This window comes from Ascaphus truei, chromosome 4 (assembly GCF_040206685.1).
Source record: "Ascaphus truei isolate aAscTru1 chromosome 4, aAscTru1.hap1, whole genome shotgun sequence".
Lineage (NCBI taxonomy): Eukaryota > Metazoa > Chordata > Amphibia > Anura > Ascaphidae > Ascaphus > Ascaphus truei.
In genome coordinates, this window is record NC_134486.1 from 264,013,018 (window position 1) to 264,020,626 (window position 7,609).

At 47.7% G+C, this 7,609-nt stretch overlaps 1 long non-coding RNA gene across 1 annotated transcript in view; it reads right to left on the bottom strand.

Moving 5' to 3' along the window:
* Positions 1 to 5,912, bottom strand: part of LOC142492071 (uncharacterized) — a 41,391-nt gene extending 35,479 nt beyond the window's left edge. Inside the window, exon 1 of the long non-coding RNA XR_012800714.1 lies at positions 5,587 to 5,912. This is a non-coding gene — a long non-coding RNA (uncharacterized LOC142492071). The remainder of the gene's footprint in view (positions 1 to 5,586) is intronic.
* Between the last annotated feature and the right edge of the window lie 1,697 nt (positions 5,913 to 7,609).

Below are 7,609 nucleotides of genomic sequence, written 5' to 3' on the forward strand. Positions count from 1 at the left end.
GTAGCAGGATCAGGATAGGAGAAGACAGCATCGTCGGTGGACACGCCAGGGTCAGGACTGGAGACATCAGGGTAAACGTTGTTCAAGCAGGAGTTCGGCAACAGGTAGTCAGGAGAGCCCCGCTTCAGCTTAGGAGCGCGGGAGTGGCCTCTGCGCGTGCAGCGACCATGGCCCATGGTACTGGTCTCAGGAGGTGGTAGACAGACCAGAGTAGCACACCGCCTAGCTGCACTGGTAAACCAGTGCTTCAGCGCAAGAGTCCTGAGCGGGCTGGGGAATCCTCCGTTTCAGCGCAGGAACCAGGACACGGCCTCTCTAGATTAGGGAAAGAGTAGGCCCCAGGAACCAGGAAGCTGAAGATACACAGGGAAACCTCCGCTTCAGTGCAGGAAACCAGGAACAGACCGCTGCATGAATATAGCAGCCGGTCACAGGAAACAAGGAGCTGAAGTAACAAGGAGAGTACTCAGCTTCAGCACAGGAAACAGGAACTGACCGCTGCATGAGACTAGCAGCCGGTCACAGGAATCAGGGAGCTGAAGACAACAAGGAGAGTACTCCGCTTCAGTACAGGAACAGACCGCTGCGTGACACTAGCAGCCGGTCTCAGGAACCAAGGAGACAGACAAGGCTTATGGCAGAACACAGAGACATCCAGGAAGGACTATGCTCGGCAGGGAGCATTGTGGGAAGGCAACACTTAAAGGTCAGAGAACCAATGGCAGAAGGGGCGTGTGGCAGTATTGCTTTGGTGAGTGAATCCAGGCTGCAGTAAATATCAGGGGAAGTGTTCCGGGACTGCACAGGTCTACAAGGTAAGGCAAACAGTAAACCGAGGAGCGGATTCCTTACAGTAAGGAGAATATGATTTTTCCTATTGTGTTGGCCTACCTGTATAATCTCAGGATCATTATGGGTTAACTTTACTTGCTTTTTACTAAAATGTCTATGATGGTTGAAATCCCATGTCTGCAACATGTCAAGTTCCACAAAAGTTATGTTTTTTTTTAGTTTTCGAAAGTGGCCCCCCAGTTCCTGAGCTTTATTTCCTGAAATCTGTTTCCTGAATTCAAACTATTCACGTTTGCCCTGGGCGCAAGTTTTGCCCGACACTCGCCCGCGGCATAAGATTAATGTGGTGGCTTTGCGTGCAGGGCCAACGTGAGCACAGGAAGATACAACTTCCAGGAATGGGGGGTTATTGGCGGTCTACATACAATATGATACCATACTTGCAGTAAGATCCTGAAGTTTTTCTGAAGCCAAGTAACCAATAAATTGTATTTGACTAACAACTGGTGTTGGTGTGTTCATGTGTACTTGCGAGTGAGATCAACAACCTGATCCTAAGTATTGTCCCTGTCAGTTAAATAAGTATTTTCTGTAAGCACAAGGAGTTATGGTCTTTCCTCCATTCCTGTGTCCAGTCTTATTATTTAGACTAGCTGATATATCCAGCGTTGCCCGTGATGTAATGTTCTGGCTCCCCCATCCTCTCTCTCAACTCTTCCCCCCCTCTTCACAGCTGTTCAGAGCTGCGCCCTCCCCCCACTGTTCACAGCTCTGATTCCCCACCCCATTCAATGCTTTGTTTCACCCCTCCCCCCCCGTTCACAGCTCCGCCCCGCCCCTGTTCACAGCTCTGTGCCCCCCCTCTGTGTTTGGCAGCTGAGCTGACTGAGGGGGGAAGTGTGTGTGTCAGTCAGTCAGTGAGTGTGTCAGTCAGTGAGTGTGTGTGTCAGTCAGTCAGTGAGTGTGTGTCAGTCAGTGTGTGTCAGTCAGTATGTATTTGTGTGGGCTTCCCCCCCTTCTCTCCTGACTCCCTCCCCACCCCCCTTTTCCTGACTCCCTCTCCCCCCCTCTCACTTCTGACTCCCTCTCCCCCCCCTCTCTCCTGACTCCCTCCCCCCTCCCCCGCTGACTGGCGGTGACGCGCTAGTGTCGGCAGCAAATGGACAGGTGAGGCGCTGCTGAGAGGGGGGGTGGTGGGCTCAGAGGCGGCTGCAGTGGTGTTGTCCTTCCCCCTCCCCCGCATCTGTGTCAGCAGCGGGTGGGGAGGAGGTGAGGCGCTGCAGAGAGGGTGGGGGGTGGTGGGGCAGAGGCGGGTGTCGTCGGCGGCGTTGGTTCCCCCTCCCCCGCGCGCATCTGTGTCGGCAGCGGGTGGTGAGGAGGTGAGGCGCTGCTGAAGGAGGGTGGGAGGTGGTGGGGCAGAGGCGGGTGTCGTCGTCGGTGGTTCTCCCTCCCCCACGCGGAGCTGTGTCGGCGGCGGGTGGGGAGGTGAGGCGCTGCTGAGAAACGGTGTGGTGGGGGAAGAGGCGGCTGGACGCGGTTCCCCCCCCCCCGCGCGGAGCTATGTCGGCGGCGACACTACCCGCATGCTGCTGCTGGCCGGGACTCGGGTGAGCCTGGTGGATTCCCTGGGGGGAGGTGAGCTGGGGGGTGATGGGGGGGAGCCGGCGGGGAGGTGAGCTAGGTGAAAAGGAGTGTGTGTGTGTGTGTCAGTTGGGTGAGGCCGAGGGGGAAGGTGAGCTGCGGGTGAGGAGAAGAAGAGAGTGGCAGTTGGGTGACGTCATAGAGCCACTAATCTGATTGGCCAGAGGCTGAGGACCAATCAGATTCACCACATCTAGCACCAGACTCACAAATTTCAATTTTATATATTAAGATGTAGATGCTCTACAGTGGGAGAGAGACCAATAGAAGTCACAGTATCTTGTGCTGTAATGGGGCAAAGTTGGAAACACTGCATATACAGTATAGAGAGCTTCTATTAGGTTCTTGGGTATTCTCATCAGTTTTTTCCCCCCGTCTGCAAAATTCTTAGAATTTATAAAGAGGTCACTGTACAAAGCATGAAAAGGGTAGTTCAAAGTGATGTTAGTAAATTTAGGAGATTGCTCATTTAAAAACGGTGGCACTAGAGGTGTTAATAAAAGTTTAGGAAAGGAGTGGACTAGGGACCTCACATGACAAGCTGCAATGGATCTAAAATTTAAAGCAGTACTGCAAATGTGTCTGAATTGAGAATCCCTGCACACAACCAAATTGGATTGTATCTGGTAATAAATTGTTAAAAGGCATTCACTATATTTCAATGTTGCTCAAATTATTGTTTTCCTTTTTAATCTGAAAAAGCTTCCTACTGAATAAGGCATTACTCAGCGAGTCAGACTCTTATTTGGTCAGTGCCAGAGGTGTACATTTTTTTACCTTTTTTGCATATGTACACAAATCACTTTTGTGTTGGCAACTTGCCATTAAAGACTGTCTCAATGGCTAGTTGCAAACACATTTTTTTTTAATCCATCTCCATCTCATTTAATATCTCTGATGGCTCCAGGAGCAATGACTGGGACTACTCATAACACAAAAAAACCTGATTAGAACCAGTTAAAAAAAAACGAAACATATAAATATTATGATTATAGTGTTATTCAATGTGGTTCTCTTATTTCAGGATGGTACTAGGGCGGTACATATATGGATTTTAGTCAGAAGCGCCTCTTTAGTTCCTTATTTACATGTTCATAATTTCAGTGCTTACATTTTGAAATCCACTCCGCTTTGCTTTTGGCAGGTTTGCCCTTCTTATTGGCAAGTTTCTCCTTCTTGTTTACTTCCCCAAGATAAACTCTACTCTATTCCTAGAATTGAACTTCCTGTGCAATGATGTTGTGAAATGCCTAGCACAGCCAGAGCTAAACCCTCGGGATAAACAAACCTGCTCCTTATGGGAAAGAAGCTACTGGCTCTTTCGAGGGGCTTGGCTTTGGTTCTGTTGCCAACCTCAGTTAGTGTTCACTAATCAGTTAGTGTTAGGGCCTGCGATATCTGGTCATGCCTTGAAGTGGCTCGCAGGCTTATGATGCTGTGGCCCAAGGGTTAAACTAAATTACCCTTTTTTCAAGATATATATATATATATATTATATATACACAAAAAGAATGATTCCTGCGCTCCTACCAACTAGGCTAAGATGCAGACGCGCGCGTTTCGCTGTTGTGCTTTGTCAAGGCCAGTATGCGGGGGGTGTCCCATGAATCAGGAAGGTATTTATAGCGCTTGTGTTGAACTATTGTAACCTTTAGATCTAGCGCAACTTGCTATTATCATTACAGCAGCATGCTGCAGCACCAGACAGTCTCTGACAGCATACAGTGACTCAGTGCTGGCCACGAACACTAACACAGACCAGCTCTACAGTGCGCATGCGCTAGATCTAAAGGTTACAATAGTTCAACACAAGCGCTATAAATACCTTCCTGATTCATGGGACACCCCCCGCATACTGGCCTTGACAAAGCACAACAGCGAAACGCACGCGTCGGCATCACACAGTCACGTGCACGTGCAGAGCCCTCGTTCACAGACGCCGATCTCATTCCAACAGGGAAAGACAGAGTGGCTCGGCTGCTGCACAGCAACATGCTCCAGACAGACCTGACGGTCTGGGGAGCTAACATAGAGGGAGTGATTCATATCTAACTGGCAATCTACTATCTACAATACTAGGGACAACATACCCTAGCTACTATCCCACTTCTACATAATGTTTAGGGATATCTAATACTCTGGTAGCAATAAAGTGTCCTATTCAGATACTATCATACTTTATAGATTCTGAAGTGCCAGTCTAACACCCTATATGGAGTAGTAAAACACTCATTAGGATAAGGTTCTTATATTATTAAACCTGTTCATAGATCCTATACAGTGGATTACTTAGCTGATATCTCCTTATCTAACCATACAGGAGTCTCAGCAGTGCCTCAATTCTCATCAGTATATTAACCCCATAAGTACCAGTGTCAACTTTAGACCTGCTTACTTCAGATCCCAGGTTTACACGATAGAATTTATATTCTCCGCACTCACGCACAATTACCAACATTTGCGTTAGTGGTCATGATTGGTGCACAACCATCTAGGATTGTTATTAACAACCAACATCATAACACTTGGCTGTAATACACAGCAGCTTAGTGCAAGGTTTCTGATCATTGGTGCACCAACCAGTACTTAGTATACTGTGGCACTACATATAAGGTTACCACTCTCATTCCCTCATCACACCATTCCCTAGGACCAGGTGATTACTTCACACAAGGAACACTAGGGCCAGTGAACTCACAAACACTGGGCATTAATACATAATATATACCTCTACTCCTCTGTATACTTACCCCAAGAGTCTATACAGTGCTTGGAACCTATTTAATTATTGTTTTAAACCCCATTGGTTTAACGAAGTTTTGAATAAATCATGTTTTAATACTATCATCATCTCACTTAGTAACAGAGTGCTACATAGGGGTTCTGTTCATCTCTGGTCTTATAACTTAGCTTTTATCAAGGTAAAGGGCAGCGCGCGCGAAACACGTACGTGTTTTTATCTGTTCCAGCTGTCCATGTGAGCTGAATAAATGTCACATTTTATGGGTACCCGTGGCTGATCCTCCTTTTTATGCTGCTGTAGCCCTTGCTTCGTTCTTCCCAGACTTTACTCTCAAAACGATTGCAGCTTGCGTGGCTAATATACTCTTACATTTTTACTTCTTGGGGTGTGGTGGTTAAAATGTTACTCACCTTTTCCATGCAAACAGAGGCCTTCTTGGATTTCTGATCAACTTTACTGATGAGTGCAAACAAAAAATAAAAGAAAACTTTAGGAATGCAAAAATGAGGGGAAGGTGAAAAAACAATGATATCAATGGGAGAGCAGTTTGGGAAAGACCACCAACAATGGTTGCATGCTTGAAAAGGAAGGATACTATAATCAGACAAGCAGGAGATAGGGCAGAGCCCTACAAAGTGCTAGGGCCATTATGTCAGGGGCCAGATTAAGGGGTTGCTAAGGCAACAGGCTAAGACAACTATAGGTACTTTGCACAGTGACACAAACTAAGGCAAAGGTCACTGCAGGCATAGGACAAAGAAAGCCACATATAGGGACCAGAACATAGGGGTATCAACAAAGTTCCATCGTACTATGTAGATTCTCTTTATTTACTTGTATCTTTCTTGATGTAAAATGAAAATGCCATTTTTTTTTAAATACTGTATACAAATAAGTACAGATGTTCTGCAAGTAAAATGTTATTTGTTATGTTGAACTGAAGATCTAAACACTTTTGCTGGAATGCATTTTGGAAAGAGAACTGAAAAGTCATTTTATAACCACCATAATGTCACTCCTTAAGGCAAGCCCAATAAAAAGTCACAGATACGTGGATTTATGGATGTGTAGCACTACTGCATGATAAAAAATAAAAGTTTAGCCCCCTTTCCCTATGACTAAGGGAACTACGTATGCTGATATACCTGTATGCTCACAGGAGGCCTAAGCCTCCACCACTGGGAGCCGGGTGAGCTCTTTCTCCTCTCGGTGCAGCGCCTCCACCTATGAGGGATCCTAGCGTTGGTGGGATAACCCCTCACAGGAACCAATAACAGTAATAAGTGATACACACACGTATATAACTAAGGTTTACTGACACATGCACATATAATAACAATCACAATGCCCAATGCAATACCCACACAATACTCAACATCCCAGTGTGGTTCACCCAAAGTACTGACGGTGCCCTAGGCACCTAAACACTCGGTGTTCTAGAGCAGTCCCCACCCAGAATGTGTGGGAGCGCAACCCCCCTTGTGTGGTGATGGTGCATGGTGGGTACCTTCCTGGCTATGACCAGGGAATTGTGTAAGCCTTCTTGTAGCAGAGCTGCGTCTGTGATCCCACGACGCGGCGTCTGCAAAATCCCCTCTCGCCTCACAGGTGATGGTCCGCCTTGTGGGGGAGCTCCAGTGGGAGTGTCTCCTGTAATGTCTATAGGGCCCTGATCCCAGACCGCAGGGTATGGCGTGGCTGTCCGGTCACCGGTGCAATACCACAACAGTACTAAGGCAATGTCCCTATCTGGAGCCTTCCCTACAATACTGTTCCTGAAGTGACTGAGTCTAACTGGGACCTGTGGGGGAAGTCTGGCCTAGTCCAGGAACTACTGGTACCCTGGACACTACCTCTTCCCTTGCTGCCTCCGTCGGACTGACTCACGGGCTTTTGCGCGCGGGGGATATCCTGCTTCCCTGCTCTGCTTCATCCCTATTGGCTGTACTGCCAACGTGGTGCCTACCTCCCTAAGCACTATGGGACATGTAGTCCTGCGTGCCATCTTGCGGAGCCACCAAAGATGGCCGCCGCAGTACTGGTACTCACTGCGCATGCGCACCGGGGTTTGCACTGCGCATGTGCGATCTCTAAGGGCTGTAATATAGTGCGCGCGCTAATTATAATTGGCTGTGTAAGCCTGACGTTTGTATACTTGAGACATGCGTGCGCAAGGCCGTAAGCGGTGGTGCAGCAGATCAGAGGAAATACAAGAAAATTGTATTTTCGCGCTGTTGCCACGCCACATGACGCTATGAACCAATCACAGCGCGGCCTACCGCTGTGACATCATAGCCCTCACCGGAGGTAAGAGGGGAGCTCGGCTACATCAGTATAAAGTTTTCACTTTAGCAGTTTCAGCTAAAAAAAATAAATGACTGTGGTCAATGAATTCCACACTGTCAAAGTATTTTTGCAAAATAGGGACAGACC